Raw genomic sequence first — 17,910 nt, forward strand, 5'->3', positions numbered from 1 at the left:
AGAAGTGCCTAGCTGTCTTGATATAAACTCTTCATATTCCGCTTAGTCCAGCTCACTTCATGAACACACTTTCCCAGTTTTAGAAGCCTTGGAGAATCACAACCAACCTTCCATTTCTATAAAGAGCAAACCCAACCATACATGGCCGATCAGAAAGATGTACACGTCTGATCTCTCCAGCTCCCTGCAGCAAATCTAAGCAATGAAGAACCGGGCTTACGTTCATGCTAGAGCACTACTGATTTCTATCTCCTGCAGCAAAACTCTCAAATAAGCAACTGCACTTGCTTTCATGCAAGAGTGCTAACTTGTTGATAGTACCACAGCTATATTTAAAGCTCTTTTCCTAAGGCAGCTTTTCTTTGTTGTTGACAGTGAAATGGATGGTCTATGGAAAGAGAATTTTTGTGCCACTATTTGTTTTCAAACAGTTGGGGAATAATGCAGGGACCACAAAGCAGATTCAATATTCTTTAGACTTCTATAAAATGAGTAAAACTAAAACCAGACAATTAATGCCCAAAGCAATTTTAAAAATACTGAAAGTGCTGGCATTGAAGACACTGTCCTTTTACCACAAAGCAATAGAGTTTTACATACCCTCATCCCAAAATGTATGGTGTCCACTCAGTTCTGCTCAAGAGATCTCGTTTAAAGCACTCTTCAAATCAGATTTTCTCTGAGAAAGTCACTGGTACAATGGCACCGACAACTTTTCTTTAAACAATATTAATTTGGAAAATGGCTTTGTGATCATTGTTGCTGCATAGCAGGTGGCAAAAGTAACTGTGTAGGGAGCAGGTCATAGGAAGGGATTATTCCCTTCCACTGGGTGCACATCCAGAGCAATGTGTCTGGTTTGGGGCCTCTGGAGATATTGAGGACACTCCAGCAGAGTGCCGGTAAGATCGTTAAGGGCCAGTGCAAGTGTCATTGAGGAGAGGCTGAGGATTTCTTTAAACCTCAGGAAATTAACTATTTTATGGGTAGCTAACTACCTTATGGCTCCATAGAGAAGATAGAGCCAAACTCTTCTCAGAGCTCTGCAGCAAAAAAAGGAAATAGACAACATTCACAAGCTGAAGTAAGGGAAATTCCAACTGAATATAAGGAAAGCTAAAAAAGAAAAATCCCCATGAGTGTAGTTAAACATGGGGTAGGGTTGCCCAGAGAGGCTGTGGAACCTCTCTTGGAAATTTTCAAAACTCAACAAACAAGTTCTGCCCAGCCTGATCTTCTTTGGAAGTTAACCCTACTGTGAATGTGGGGTTGGACTGGAAATCTCCAGCAGCCCTTTCCTCTCTGAATTATTTTATCAGTCTACAATTGATTCATAAAGCACACTTTGTCATAAACCAGCATTGTTGTTGAAAAATGCCATTCTTTCCTTCCCTCAACCTCATTTTGTCCTTCAGGGTGGTGTAAAGCGTGTGGTGAATCAAGTTGGGTGACTAACCCAAAATCAATACATCGGGGGTGGGGGGGTGAGGTGGCAGTTAGTAGGATCATTTCTCCAACTAGTTCACTAGGCAGCTGTACAAACATCTATGGCTAAAGGAGATAACATCAGGGAAACTGTGTGGGAAGAAATAAGCAGGAGTGTGAAGAGAGCTCTTTCAGTGCCAGTGCCCATTTATGCCATTTTAAGATGAGTAAGAATCAGTGATTAGTTACAGGTAAAGATGTTCTTTGCAGCTAGACCAGTGCCAAGGATGGTATTATTTTCTTCAAGGGGACATCTCACCAGCAAGAGTTTAAAGCAGCAGTCTGCTGCAACTGTTTATTAAACGCCCCATGGTCTTTTTCATAACCACTGAGTTGGCCAAATTCCTCCCGGGTAATTATGTACTATTGCTTGAAGTTCTTGCTGCAACTGCATACAGATAACGTATTCTTGTCTTTCCCTAGCCCACATATGCCAGCAAGACCTGACATATCTTATCACAGGCTTTGTAAATAAGGGGTTATTTTAAATAATGATCTTTGCTAAATATCAGAAAATAAACAAACAAGATTTCCTTCACCTTTTCTTTGTCTGAGCAGTAGGATGATGGTTTCATGGGCAAAGCATTGAGGAAGACTCAGCAGCAGTGTTTGTAGTTCCCAATGGCACCAGTTTTGTCTTTGACAGTAGAGTTAATTCTGCCATTAGCAGTGTCTGTTTTCAAAGCATAACAGACAGCTTTCAAAATCAGAAAGTACTCTGCTCAGCAGGGTAGCAGACTTGCCTTATGTCTCTTGAAGCATTCTCGATAAAAAAGTTCTCCTTTGCTGCAGCTTATATGTCACATGGAGAAAGGAAGGAAGTTCAGCATGGAGCTTGAAAGCTCCTTATTATGTTGTCTCTTTGTGCTTCTCCGAGATAGGTTAGAAAAGTAATGAAGATTACCAATACATATTTAGTTGCAATTACTGTCTGTAGCTGTAGTTGCCTGACCCTTCTGATTAGAAGACCTCCTCATAATTACTTATAATTTTGTGCAAATAATGAATGTAAACATACAATACAGACCACTCAAAACCATAGGTGCACAAAGGATACTGTATCCTATCCAACATGACTCAGAATTAAGACAGAAAATGGGATTACATGATGACTTTTGCTGCTGGGTTGGGTAACATTAGACAGCTTTTTATGCTCTTTAAGCCTCAGCTCCTTCTAAACTGAAAATAATGACATTATCCTTTTTAAATTTTGTCTTTTGATGACTACTACTGGTATTACTATTACTAAGGGAAGCAAAGCAAAATTTTACAAGAAATAGTTTGTGCAAGCGGTTGAGAGTATGTTATATCACAAGGGACCTGAGACAGAATTTTTTATTATTTTATTGGAAATCATGGCTATTAACTGACAGCATGATGGGCACTTCAGGCTTAATTCTTTTTAATGTAGAGGGCTGTATCTGTTGTTCAGCTGAACTGTATTGTATTAATATTAATTCAAAATTTGAAGTTGAGTGCCTTGCACAGGATAATTAGATGTCTTGCAAGCCATTTCAGGATCACGTTTGCAGTCTCCCACATCGGTATAGTGTCTTTGGTTCCAAGTCATGGATATAAATGGCTGCATTCTTTCCTGTAGCCAAGCTATATCAAGAAGCAGGAATGAAAATGATAAAATAAGTTAAGAGCAGTGTTGACCTGAGTCACGTTGTATACATATCCTCAAATTTCAGATCTGAAGACAGTAAAACGTATATATGTGACTGGTTAATAAAGCTTCTTCCTCTTTGGAAGAGCTAACAGTACAGAGACCTTGTGGATTTGAGCACTGAGAGGAACATGAATAAACCAGCACTTTCAGACTTGCAGTTCAGCAGCAGATCCCCAGAGTTTTACTTGTGAAACCCCATGCGAGGGGACGCTTCTGGTACATGTGGTCATAAGGGGGTAAAATTGTGCTAAAATAACTTCAAAGGTAGAACATGGTCTTCAGGTTCTTCAGCCATGCAGCCCTGTCTTTCACAATGATAATCACTTTACAGAAATAATTAGCATTACCATTACAGTCAAGAAGCCCATTGAAATGGGCAGAGTAGTAGTCTTTGAGTATGAATATGTGGTGTCTTCCAAATCAGATGGGCAGCTTGATACTGCTCTCAGAGAAGCAAATGAAAGTCAATTTTACATGATGAATCCAGATATCATACTTTGCATTTGACCAAGATGAATTCAGATCCAATCATATTCATTACTACTGAAAAAGTTGGCTCATAGACTTTCAGGAAAACTTTATTTCCTTCCAGAGGCAGATCATAATCTGAAATGATCTTTTGTGACTTTGTTACTGTTACTGAGCTAATCTATATCTATGCCTCAATATTTGTATATTTAAATAATGTTTCTACTTTTATTTTTATGCTTATGTTCTCAGTGATTAATTACTTTTGTTGGGAAGTCAGTGAACAGCTATTCAAGTCACTAAATAATATCAAACGCTAATGAGAACTACTGACTAGTCTTCAGATCCTATGACTTTTTCTCTGTCTTCAATCATTTAATATTCAGCATACACATTAAGCAGTTGAACTTATTTCTAAGATTTTCTACAGCTATTATTTTTTTGTGACCTGGAGTTGAGACTTGTATTCTGTAAGAAATTATACCTACACAGACTGTTTTTCCTCATGGATACAGAAACAATTTTTTGCGCATCAGGTTGCTCACAAATAACATTTAAGTTGCAGCCTGATGCTAGTTCTTCCGCATGGTAACGAAACAGGAGTTTCATGTGATACTTTACTGTTCTTCACGAGGTTTTTTGTAGTGATGTTTAGCATGTCAGCTGGCATGGTAACCATGGCGTGGCACTAACTCAGCAAATGATTCTTCATGAACACTACCCTATGGGACAGTGCAGTTTCATATTTTTGAGTCAATTCCCAGCAAATATTCAGTAGACGTATGTCTCTTTAGGGTTTATAAAAAGGAAGTGCTGTAGAGTTTTAAAATATTCTTTACTTCATTCAAGACTGGTTTTGTTGTGAATGTTCAGGGCAAGGCATTTTTCTTCATTTCATGTAGACCTGAACTGAATATCAGATTTTTATTCAGTCTTCTCCCTTACAGTATAGGATGCTTCCTGAATAAGTTCCAAATCCAGGAGAATGTATATTCTGGTCTCTTAAAATTTGTCTTAATTGTTAGTTGAAAAAAACCTTTTTACTTTCTGTTCTAAATTGATGAAAACTGTAAAGAGAGTGTCTGTAATTCCTGTAGATGGTAGAATCATATTCATGGATGGTGATCACAAATACAATGTTTGCTATACTTTATCACAAATTTATAATGAGTATAGATCAGTAATAATATTTTTCCTGGTCCCAGGTATTTTACATTTCAAAACCCACCAGACAAGTCTTAAAACGTTATGCAAAGAATCTATGTTGCACTTTCAATTTGTGAGGTCTCGCAAAACCCTACTTTCAATTCCCATATGCACAGCTTTAATTTTTAAAAATAAATTATGAGCAAAACTTCAACAGTAGTGTTCAATAAATCTCAGGGATTCTTGATGAAAATATGAATGTTGCCCTCAGTGCACTAAGTCTGTGAGGCATTAACTCTCAAAGCAGTCTCACGGTACTGTGGCAGGAGACAGAAAAAAAAGCCTCATCTCTTTTTAAAGACAGTTGCCAGAGAGTGAATCTACAGGAGATGTCAGAGCATTAGCTCGCTGTGAGATACTCCTTTGTACTCATTATTGAAAAGGTTCAGTTAATTATACAAGTCCTACTGCATACGTACTGCCCAGGAGCAGAAAAAGATTTTTAATAAGTTACAAAAGGGTTGGGTTTTTTATATCAACAAATAGATGGTATTTGCTTCAGTGACTTCAGAAAATTTAGGAGGAGCTTCTAAGTCAGCCAGCCAGACATATTTAAATACAAATATATGTGTGTTTTCTGAGTCACCTTTTCTAGGGCATATGTTTTTTCAGCAGAAAAGTTTCCCAGTTGCAGGTGGAATTGCTGTCAAATCTAGGTGAAGGCCAATCGATCATAGCTTCAGGACGCCTTACTTGGGAGAGACTCTCAGCTCCCAAAACAGGGCATTGAGCACCTCTGTTCTGTGTGGCATCAGGAGGAGGTCTCAGCATCTGAGATGTGAGATTCCTAGGAATCAGTCTCTGACTTTCTAGGAATCAGTCTCTGACTTTTTTTCTCACTCTTAAAGGTCCTGAATAAATGTTTTAGGTCATCATATTGGAAAATTTTCAGTCTTGCACTATAAATTCCCCCCCCACACCCTGCATCTCTGCTACCAACCTATCACATTCTCCCATTACTGAACATTAGGGCCTTCTATTTTTCTAAAATCCATAATTCCCAGCTCTTCTTTCATTCTAAGAGGACTTCCACCATCTCCCCCATTCCCCATGAAAGTTCAGAAATTCAGAAACATTTTTGGCATTTTCACCCCCCTAGAAGATTAAGACCTATTCTATAGAGTCATTTACTCCACTTGGAACATGGACTAATCATTTTGAGCTTCGACACTGGTTTTTAAGTGATCTATAATTCCATTTCCTTAACAGGTTTCTTTCCAGTTGAAGAACATTGTAAATAGGAACACATTTTCCCTTTCTCTTTTTCTTTCCATTATTTCTGTCTTCATCACAAAGCTCTATGAGTGCATTTACATAAGTGCTGTACTGTCCCTGTACTGTTTCTTCTGTTCTAGGTTTTTATATGAAATTTTTTATTCAAATATATCTCTGTGGACTTTAACCACACACATCAGTTCAACAGTGCAATGAAATACCAACTTTAGGATATGTCTATTATAGCAGTTTGAGGGAATCAGCATTGCATGAAATGAAGAATAATGGCACTGCTGAGTGCTGAATAAAAGGGAAAATGTAACGTATGTATTTCAATGAAAAACAGGTATTTTAGACTATAAAGATTTCCAATGGAAGGTTACAAAATTAAAAATAAAAAATGCATTTAACAGAAGACTCTGGGCAGGAGCTGAAAGAAAAATTGATATTTCTCCAAACTGGTTACAACTTTAGGAACCATCTCCACATTACTGTAAGCAATGCTTCCAGGCATCAATCCTCCAGGGACTGTAAAACTCTGAATTCTGCCTAATACTGTGGAATAGTATGCATAACATTTCTGTCCATCCCTCGGGAGCAAAATTTGGATTAACACATTTTTCCAGTTTTGACTGAGCTGATTCCATGTTTATCCTGATTAATGGAAAGGATCACCCCTCATTGCTCTGTTGGACAGATTATGCAGGTAGTTGAATCCCAGTAGTAATTACAAGTATTCATTTTTGTGCAAAAATTTCCTAGGTTCTCTACAGCCAGCCACAAAACACTTGCATGGTCCTGGAAGACAGATTTGGCTTTCTTTCATATGTTAGACACAATGAGCTTTGCTAGAATTATCACAGCTCTTACTATCACACTGAATAGGCAATTTCTCATACTCTTCTACTTAGTAGTCTTATTAGCAACAATTATTTCAGTAATCATTCTTATTTAATGATAGAGAAATAACATCTCAACAGTGGGCTGCTACCACTGTACCAGGTAATGTAAGTATGCGAAAGAAAATCTATTAATATAATAGCATTACCTGTCTTCCACATGAACAGTCAGTGCAGAAGCATCTGCTCTGGTACCCAAGCTGTGCAGCACACACGACTGTGCTCACCAGTGTATAGTTCCAGGAGGTATGAGCAAGACTTTAAGCATATTTCACAGAAGACACTCAGATCTGCAGTATAAATCTGAGTGGGAATCTGGAAATCATGATGTGAGGAATGAATAGGCAGGTTGTTACCAAAAATTATCATCTTCAGTTACCATGATAGAGTGCCTACTAGGTTTACAGCACAAAAGAGTGCTAACATATTGCATTAGCCAGAGTGTGTGTATGGATGGATATATTTGTGTATACAAATGCCATCTTCCACCTCCTTCTCAAAGAAAGCTTTATAGAGTTACATATGCCACCATGTGTTAAGTAATTTTTTATGGGCTATAAATGACTTGGCCAAGCTGTGAAATGAAACAGCTTGTTCCACTGCACTAACAGTGCAGGCTCAGTGCTTATTGTCTGTGCAGTAAATGTGCAATGAGCAACTCTCCAAACTAACTGGAATGAAAACACAACATATGTGGTTCTTACACCAATTCCTATTCACTGTGTATACTTCCCTGTGATAGGAGGGCTTTATGACAAAGGAGAAGTATGAAAATATTCTATTATTTGCACTGCTAAGTCAGAAAATATTGGGGGTTTTTTTTCAGTTTTGTTACCACTTTTAAAAACTTTAGCATGCCTAGTAAAACTAAGCCTGTATTAGATGTGTAGGTAATGTCTGCTCCTGAAGTCAGCACTTTATCCTTGCGCTGTTTCTCTATTTATTTTTCTAATGCTCTAAAGTCTTTAAAGATCTGCATCTAATTTTATCCATCTGTCTTTGAGGCTTGATTTTTTTCTTTTGTCAAACCAGTTGTCCAAAACACTAAAAGGAATGAAAAATCACCACCTGAGCAGCTATCTGCTAAAGCAAATGGGGAAGTTCCTAGGTGTTCCTGTAACACAACGTGTTCTTTGGTTTACATTTAAATGTAATATGACTTATTTTTCTTACGCCTGATCTATATATAAACTTTATATAAACTTTGCTTACATCCCAAGTAGAGAATATTCTGTTCAAAGATTATTTTCTCTTCAGAATCACAAAAGTAAATAATATTAAAAACCTACTTGGCAATCCAGTTTTTCCCCTTCTGATACTGTGCTACTTTAATATTTCTGAATTTTATTTACAATTATTTGATCCTCTTTATTATATCATTTAGCAAATTTTCTATTATCTCTTGCTACCATCCATGGGAGTCATTTCACTCATCTTAAAGTGCTTGTATTATTTCCATTATACTTTCATCATATTGCAATATAAGCCAAATGGACTTTAATCCATTTCCTGGGGTTTCTAGTGGTTCAAACCAGAATGTCTAATTCCATGACATCAGATGGACAAAAAGAATAAATAAAACTGTTGTGATATTCACATCTTCACATATATATTCAGAGTGAGAAGGTGTAAACTTTTTTGTTTTGGCACAGAAAGTGAAGGTTGGCTCAGAAGGGATTTTGTCATTTCAGACTATATTGTCAAACTCTCAAAAACTTGCATATCAAAACTAAAAAAAAGATTAAAAATGTATTTGCCATGGGAGAGGGAAAGTAGCTTAAAATCTGTCATCATTTAAATGAGAACCTAAGCAAAATCTAACAAAATCCTCCCTGGTTTTGTATAGGTAAAACCTATTTTGTGTTCTCATACTGACTTGGAAAAAGAGCTTGCAGACTCACTTGTCCTACTTTAACAGAATACTTATGCTATATTACAGAAAGATTATTGTAGTATTGTGCAAAATACTTTACGGAACTGTGGTTGAGTCAAATACAGACTTTTAATGGCAGTTTGCAAATTTCTTCTCCCTTTAGCAATACATTTTCTCCTTGGTAAAACTGCAATAGAATAGGCTTAAAATAATCAAGGTTCAGGTTGCTCTGTATGTATGACATTAAATAGTTTTCTTCTTTTCCCTGTATGAACTTTTGTCCATCCAAAAGCCAGGGCAAAGTGTGCCTTTCATCATCAAAATTTCAGCTGTGCTGTGGCAAGGCATCTTTTATGCAGCTGAATCTGCAGCGTCTGATATGTCTCCTTATGTAAGATGCTAAAATTGTGAAAAGAAGACTGTGAATGTATATTTAGACTCAGGCAGTGATTTATGGTGAGGATGAAAGGGAGCAAAGGTGGCTGAAGAGAGTCTTGCCTTCTGAGACAGGAGGCTGCATAGTTCCCCCTTTCAGATCCAAGCTGCACCTATCTTTGAAATTCAATTAAAATAGCAAGAATCATTTCAACCATCAATTTAGCTTTCTTTCATTGAAGTTATGGAAAATGATAGAGCTGTAGATTTGCGTTTTGATACTTCTAGCCTTATTTCACTGTTTAAAAATCAGGCTTCTAAATCAAAGCCATCCCTTTGCCCCTCAAGTGTCAGTGAAAAAAAGGCAGGCACCTCCACAAGGCATTTATCCATCCTAATATATAAGTTTAAGGAGGTGCTACCCCTATTGACTGCAGAGTCTGGGGAGTTTGAGTTAGCTGCCTAAAATTCCTTGTGATTAACCCTGTCATTAGTTTATTATTCTAAACCAAATTTGGGGTGTTCTGGTATTTGAATGAGTTTCAGAGAGGATGTTGAAAGAATAATCAGCTTAGAACTAAGGTTTTCCTTCCACAGAAGTATAAATAAGTATAAATAAATACAAATAAGAGATATCTAGTAGGATGTATTACGAATTAGCTCTGTAACTCTCTTGACTTCCATCACCCCATTTTTATTCTCCCTCTACCTACCACCTGTCAAATACTTAGAGGTATTCTATGTTTGTTTTCACCTTTAAAAGCAATCTTTGTCGTCATAATCACCTAAATCAGTTGAATGTGATATTTACAGTTCTCATGACTTTCCCCTCATTTATTCCAAATGCCTTTATGGTACAGGGACCAGTCTCACTAAAATATTGAAAAAATCTTTCTGGAGAAATCTCTGTTCACCTATAATGTCCTTTAGATCATTGACACAGGCAGCTTCTGACACTAGTGAAACTTTCTCCTCCAATTCATCTCCTCTAAACTTATTGCCTCATTAACCTCTTCCTACTGCCTCATTAACTTTTTCCTACAACATTTTAGAACGCCACCTAACAGAAATAAAGATGCTTGAAACTGGATTGGTACAGGTCTATGATTTTTATTTTTCATATTTGAGCATGTGTGAAGTATCAGTGTTATTTTCCCACAAATTGCTTTACTTCAGGCCAAGAGTTTTCACACATGTCATCAGTCCACAGCCAACATTTTTTTTTCTTTTTTTTTAATTCTAAAAGAAATGAATCAAATCTCTGAAAGAGGCACACACACATTGAGTTTATATTTTTTCTGGGAAATATTCCACACCTCAAAATCTCAACAGGCAAAAGGCTTTCTCTGTTCTCAAAATGTATTTTGCACAAAGTTTTGTTTCATTTGAAAAAAAAAGGCTGAACAGTATTTTCCTTCAAATATTTTTTGTTTTATCCTACTAAGAATTCTGGGCATACAGGCTAAATTTCTGCACTAGTATATTCAAAATTTTGTGGGCAGTGAGCCTGCTAGCTCTAAGAATCATAACATAAAACTGTCAGCTTGTTCGTATGCCAGAGCCTTAAAGCCAGCCACTCTCACTGCCCACAACATTGTAAATTGTGTTTGCTGTGAGCAAAGTTCCTTAATTCTGCTCCTCTGCCTCATTACAGGATTGTATGCACATCACATCAGAGGAGACAGGGAGATATTAATGAAAGACCTTAATCTTTGCTCATCTCATAATATGCAGTCTGCTCACAGCAGTTTACATCTTCATGGGAAGGAGAGGGAAGGAAAAAGAGAGAGCAGCTCCCTTGGGTCATGCCTGCTCCCACCGCAGAGCATCCCTGTATCCCAGAAGGAACCCATTTGTCAGGAGCTGAACCCATAGCATTTACCATTTCAGAGGAGCATGACTGCCTGCACACAGTATCCCTACCTACATCAGGTAAGGGAGGGAATAAATTGTCATAACACCTGTTTGGGTGCCCTTCATCTCTACCACCACCTAGCCTTCACACAGGCAGATGAGAGAAGACTTTGAACACGTACCAAGGACCCTCAGCAGCTGCAACTGCTTTTCAGAGCAGGGGAAAAAGGGGCAGCCTTATTCTGAGCTTTAGTTTGTCCCATGACCAGCTGATAGCACCATGCAGGGCAGACTGGGTAGCCAATTGCGAGAGAAGCAACAAATTTCAGAACCTGCGTGTATTCAGCCTCATCTGTGGAGCTGGGGCACATGTTTATTGAGACAGTCCTATGCCAGTGAACCCAACAACGTCTATTTAAAGCACTATGAGACAGGAGCAGGTAGTAGTTAAGACTGTATTAGATGTCTGATTTTTCTTGCGGAAGGGAACACAAAGGTAAAACCAGCCTACAGAGAAATTTGTGGCAGTTTTCAGGGAGAAAGAAATATGTGGGAGAAAGGTGAAAGACAAAAAGAAGGTGGTGAAAAAAACTCAAAAGGACAGAAAAGGCTGGAGCCTGTAAACATTGGGAGGCATTGTTTATAAAGCTCATCCATCAATATTTTGCAAGAGCTTTGCCAGTAGCTCATGTCCCAGCAAGAGGATGAAAGACATGATGAATACAAACAGCTGGTACTGCAAGTAACTGATGTGATGTTAAAAATTTAAAAAACAAAACAAAATGAAACAAAAAAAAACAGGGAAGAATTTGCTTAAAAAAAGATTGGAAGGTTTTGGCTGGTATTTTGTATCTTTGGTATACTTAATTTTAAAAGTGTTGAATACCCTTTTGCTTTGCCTTCACTTGGAGTTGTTTACCTCCAATAGTGAAATGTAAATAACAACTGGCTAGTATTTGCAGTAATACTGAATTATTTACTGCAATAAGATGATGTTATCTTGTTTTCCTGAAACAACACTGTCTGCTGGAGGATGGACTTCTGGTTCTCAAAATAGTGTTAAAGGAATCCAGCAGAAACATATTTCTTGTTACAGCAGCACTCTGTTAGGCAGAAAATTATGTCTGTACGAGCTTCATGGATTATGGTGGAGGGAAATGGCATAGGTTCTCATCAGCCTTTCTAAGTCTTTGTGCTTTCTCATGGTATTAGGGACTACACACCAGAGTCCTGTTTATGCTAACATGATCAAAGTCTCTCTCTTTACAGTATACCCAATCTCAGTTACTAAATCCGAACAGCTCTTAGAGAAGTAGATGTTATTATCTCCACCTCTGCGATTAGGCACAGAGATGAAGTCTAAGATCACAGAAAGCTGCAAACAGATGGAGATCTGGGGACAAAACCTGTGGGGTTTGCTTCCTTTTAATCATGTCCCATATTTTAAAGCTTTTTTGAATCAAGTTCTCAAGAATCCACCTTGGATTCCTTAGATTTTATGACATGCTATTACATATTCTAACCTTCTAAATATTGCAAACATACCCTAATATAGCTGAATCCAAGATTTTGTTTATTTAAGCAATACAGCTACATAAGGAGTATTTGAGTTATTCAGTTCTGGAAGACATGATGTCTCATTACACAGCTTTAGAGATAACTATAGCTGCACCAAGTCCAGGTCATTAGATACCTATGAGACAAACGGTGCTAAGATGTGTCAAAGGAATGCCTGTATTCCATCAATGAACACTGTACAGAGCTCTCAGCGGTTCATTAATTTAATCTCTCAGGGTATCGAAACAGAGAAAGACCTAAGGAAATGAAATTAGTTCTAACAAAAGAAGTCTTTATTTCTGATCATATGCTTATGATGACACTGTGCTAATCATTATTCATCTCTTCATCTTAGACTGAAAGATTATGGAAATTCTGAGGCTTATTACTTACTCTTTCAGAATTATAAATGTAACAGATTCAGAAGGAACGATACTTCATGTTATACTCAGAAATGATTTTAAGACAAGTTGGGAGACAGATTTCACTCACTTCAGTTTGCTCATGGGAACACTCACACAAAATATGACAAGTAGCAAATACCAGAAGCCACTAATGCAAAAATCTGTGGAGATTTCTTATTCCTAAACATTCCTCAAGAGAACATTTACAGAGTTGCATCACGCAGTCTCATAACTGGCATTTGCACTGTCACATAATTTCTCTTCTTTGTGGAGTCTCTGATCTGGATTCTTTGATTCCCATACTGAATGGTTTTATTTTTCTTCTGGGAATTCTTTTAGCACAGACTGATTTGCTCCTTCTGAGCCAAAACCGAGGTTCTGGAAGCAGCCTGCCCATCTCCCCACAGCGTGGAGGACATGATTGTCTCCCTGTGCTCTGTACTGACTGTCAGCACTAACACAGCTGGCCCTGCACTGGCAAATACTCCCATGTTCTCCCTTGTCATCCCCCAGGGCAGCAGCATCATGCTCTTTATATACCACCATCGTGCTACAATAAGACAAGTCTAATTTTCTCAGGCTCTTTGCACTAAAATACAAAAAAAAAAAAAATAAAAAAAAATTGTGTGCTCCTGCCACAGGGCAACAAGATGTGGGTCAGAAGACATAGTGCTAACAGCAAAGCAGTGTGGATGTGTCTGGTCTTCTTTAAAGGGGGCTTGTCTGCAGCAATAGAGCAAAATGTTGTTCTGCACCAACATTTGGAAACCTGGGACTGCTCTCTGGGATGGGTGCTTTCAGAAAAGAGGAAGTAACATGAGTATTCAGAATCAGAAAATGTAGAAATAAACCTTGAAATAAAGTGCATTCTTCTCAAAATGCAGCCATCTCTGTGAACACACACAAAAGGAAAAATAGGAGGAGAAATCCTGCTAAAACAAAGCTTGGCTCTATGATTCTTCCTTTTCTACATACATGATGGATAAGGCATGCTAGTCCTGTAGACTGTAGGCACAAAGTGTATGAAAGTAAAGCTGGGGGGTTTTGTTGTTTTTTTGTTTGGTTGGGGTTTTTTGTTTGTTTTATCCTGCTTATTTTTCCCATCATCTGAGTTCTTTGACTGAGTAGTAAGAGAATGATCTGGGCTGTAAGGAATTTAAAGAAAAAAACAACAACAAAACCCACCATCACAGCCCCAAATTAACATTGCCACATTCAATAGGCCAGCCTCACTGGAAGCTGCTCAGAAGGATGTTTCTGTGATTTTTAAATCCTTGACCATAAAGTGTATGACTCTTAAAGTTCCAGAAGAGAATTTCCTACCTATTTTGGAAATAATAATTCTGTTATAAATTTCATTTGGAAAGAAAAATGCTGGGAAATTATTGTCAATATATTCCCCCCCCCACCCCCCTTTTATTTCTAATTCCACTGCTCTAATAACCCAGTGACTCTTCTGGAACAGGAGGAGCCCGTATTAACTTATACACAACCATGGAACAAAATGTCAGTTTATGTGTTATCTTAATTCTTTTTCCTGGCCATCTGGCATCCATTCAGAAAATTGCTCTAGTATGATGCTCATCGGGTAGCAGCATTTAAGCATCTCATATTTAAATTTCCAAGTTTAACCTACTCACACTTGATCCATCTATGCAAGTAGACATAGTTAATCTCAGAAGGCAATTCAACTTATTCTAAGAAAAATGTGTAATTTAACTCATAAATTTACATTTTGACAATTGAACTGAATTCCTGTCATTGTCCAGTGAGATTACCTGCTCATTTAAATGCACTCCTGAATTAGCCCTGATAACACAGACCGATGGGAAACAACTATTTACTACTGCCTTGGGCAATTTCGTTTGACAGCAGGCATCTGATCAAAAAAGAATGGGAGCACAATCCAGAGTTATCAAACCCTGGAAGTTGACAACAACAGTGCAGATGACACATCCTATGATTTACAGCAGCAGTCATTTAAGACTAATAGCAGAACTAGTTAACCTTTCACAGCGCAAAGTGTGACTGTTCTACAAGAGCAACAGCTTCCGTTGCCATCACCACAGCAAATTTAAAACCCTTGACTTCTCAAATACCCTGCAGCAATTTAGTTAATTAACCATCACCATTTAATTGTTAATGGATTTTTAATAAATTTGGTCCTATAAAAAGAGGTGTACTGTCATGTAAAAAACACTAATGTATCTAATTGTAGCTATATATTTTTAGGAATTGATTAGATACTGTTAACTTGTTCCTAACGTGAACACAATGCTGCTGTGCATGCCTGTGGTCCTCTTGCGGTACATCAGTAAGTCTTCATTTGATATATATGTAACAGGTATAATATCATACAAATTCAGCTTAAATATTTCTTATGCCTTTCAATATTTACTCTATCATATGTTTGTAGAAAGCACTTTCATCTTTTTCCAGTACTTGTTTCCTAGGCTAAATAAGAAAGTAATGGTTTTAGTGCTTTATTATATGGTTCTTTGAAACAGTGATAATAATGGTTTACACCTGTTTCATCTGGAATTCACCTTTATTGAGGCAAATATTAATATTCAAGTTACAAATTATTTTCCCGTGTCTTAGCCATATTAGTATTTTCCTAGAAAGGTATGCAATGTCTCTTTCATTGTATTTACTTTTTTCGGAGTTGCTTTGTAACATTTGTTTATCATCATCCAATGTACCAAAATACCCACAACTGGTTCCATTCTGTCCTGGTTTCAGCTGGGATAGAGTTAACTGTCTTCCTAGTAGCTGGTGCAGTGCTATGTTTTGAGTTCAGTATGTGAAGAATGTTGATAACACTGATGTTTTCAGTTGTTGCTCAGTAGTGTTTAGACTATAGTCAATTCTTCACATACTGAACTCAAAACATAGCACTGTACCAGCTACTAGGAAGACAGTTAACTCTATCCCAGCTGAAACCAGGACACATTCAGACATCACTTATGATTGATGTTTTCTAAACTTATATAAGAATGCAAAAGGTTGTGACTGGGCACTGTATTTTGAGCTATTCCTACCAATGCAATCCTTGGGGTCATCCAATCCCATGACACCCTGAGCAACTTTATTTCCATCATATCAGCCAAAGAACATTCACGTCCAGCTCAGAGCACTGTGAACTCTCTCAGCAGCTCATAGACAGTTCATTATTAACACTTCCCCTCATCAGTGTATCCCTATTTCCATTTAAAGAATCAACTCCACCAAGCAATGTATATTTGCTCTATTCCTACACACCTGTCAAAGCAAAGATATAAGGAACATACATGAGAAAGAGGGGGAAAAGCCATGCAACAGAAGGACTAGGAATCTCTTCTCAGTCTTTAAGATTCTGCTAGGTTTTGAAATGGTGATTTATTTTAGCGCAATGTTTCATAAGGCTGGTGTTAAGGCTTTTCCACTGCATGCTGTGGGAGAAATGAAAATTAGTACAGAAGCATGAGAGAGCTATCATGCTTCATGTGCTCGCAGCTGGAGATCTTTGTTTTCCCCATGAGGCTTAAATAGTGAAGCAGGATTGTTTGTTGTAAAGAGTATCTGGGGATATAGAATAGTCCATGGAAAATTTCAAGAGGCTGAAAAATGGTGCTGGAATTTTCAAACACATTCTGATTTACTGGAACCTTTTCTCCCTTTTTCTAGCTCACAATGGCACAGGTACATCCAACCTACCTGATATCATTTTAGGTTCAATGCACATAAGTGAAAAAGAAGTTACTAAGGCAATCAAAAAAGAGAAGGACCTAACAGCTGTTGCAAATAGACCTTAAAGGACAGAGAGGGAATAAAGTAAAGTAAAAAAGCCAAGCATATTTTCCAGAAAAGGCTGTGGTTAACTAAAGATTGCCTGAAACTAATGTTAGATTTGTGCTACAGCTGTCCATGCCGGGCTTTTTTCATGGTCAAGCATTGTGCAAGAACCAGTATTGATCAAAAAGCCAGATTTATGCAACATCTTTCAGGTATGTCATGTCTTCATCAGTGATTTTGCTAGTTTATACACAAAGCAGAGGAGGCATTATAATTTTTTCTTCTATCTATTTCCAGTCATTCAAAATCCACAGTTTAGCCAAGCTAGACCCACTGGGCACTCAATACTTTCCAGAAAAAGGGCATCATAACAGATTAATGAATAACAACAGGAACATTGTTGGCTTTTCCTTCTTTGATCCCAACTACCGACGTTTTTCTTCTGCTGCCATCACAAGATGAGAGCTCCATTCTCTTTGCACAAACATGTAGCAGAAAGCAAGCTGCTATTATTGCATGTTCCAACCTATAGGAAGTGTTTTGTGATGATGAAATACGGTGAAAGAATCACTTGCCTCCTAACGGTTCCTCTCTCACAAACTGAAGCGCTGACCCAGCTGAAGCCTAGTTGCAACCTTGTTATTGACTGTAACTAAGTGAGATTCCAGCTTCAGTTCATAAGGAGGGTTGGTGGCCCAGGTGGTAGCTATGATTAGTTGTTATTAAATTTTTATTAATGATCCCCCAAAATATTTTAAGTCGGCAAAACAATAGAATGTATGATTGCTCATGGACATCCGTGAAACTACAGCTGGCATTTTTAGTGGGGATTATTCAAATTCGGTTATCCATTTGTGATACAAGTAAGTAATCTCTGAATGCCACTTGGTAACTTTCTACTCTTTAAGAAAGAAACTTCTCCAGATGTATCATAATCGTTTACTTTCTGCAGAATTTCTTTGCTCCTTGCAACCTCTTGGCACCAGCTCCTAGAATTTCCTGGTAATGCGTTAAAGCTCCAGCCTGCTGGCTCCAGAAACTAGGTAATAAAGACTCCCAGGGGCTTAACAGTTTGGTTTCTTTTTAACTAATGTCTAAAGGGAAGAGGAAGGTGAAATAATACTTTAC

The 17,910-nt window shown here is 37.8% G+C and overlaps 1 protein-coding gene across 1 annotated transcript in view; it reads left to right on the forward strand.

Annotated features, from left to right (window-relative positions):
* The window catches only part of PCLO (piccolo presynaptic cytomatrix protein), a 364,101-nt gene that overhangs the window by 339,851 nt on the left and 6,340 nt on the right, over positions 1-17,910 (forward strand). The window lies entirely within an intron of this gene.

This window comes from Buteo buteo, chromosome 4 (genome assembly GCF_964188355.1).
Source record: "Buteo buteo chromosome 4, bButBut1.hap1.1, whole genome shotgun sequence".
Classification (NCBI taxonomy): domain Eukaryota; kingdom Metazoa; phylum Chordata; class Aves; order Accipitriformes; family Accipitridae; genus Buteo; species Buteo buteo.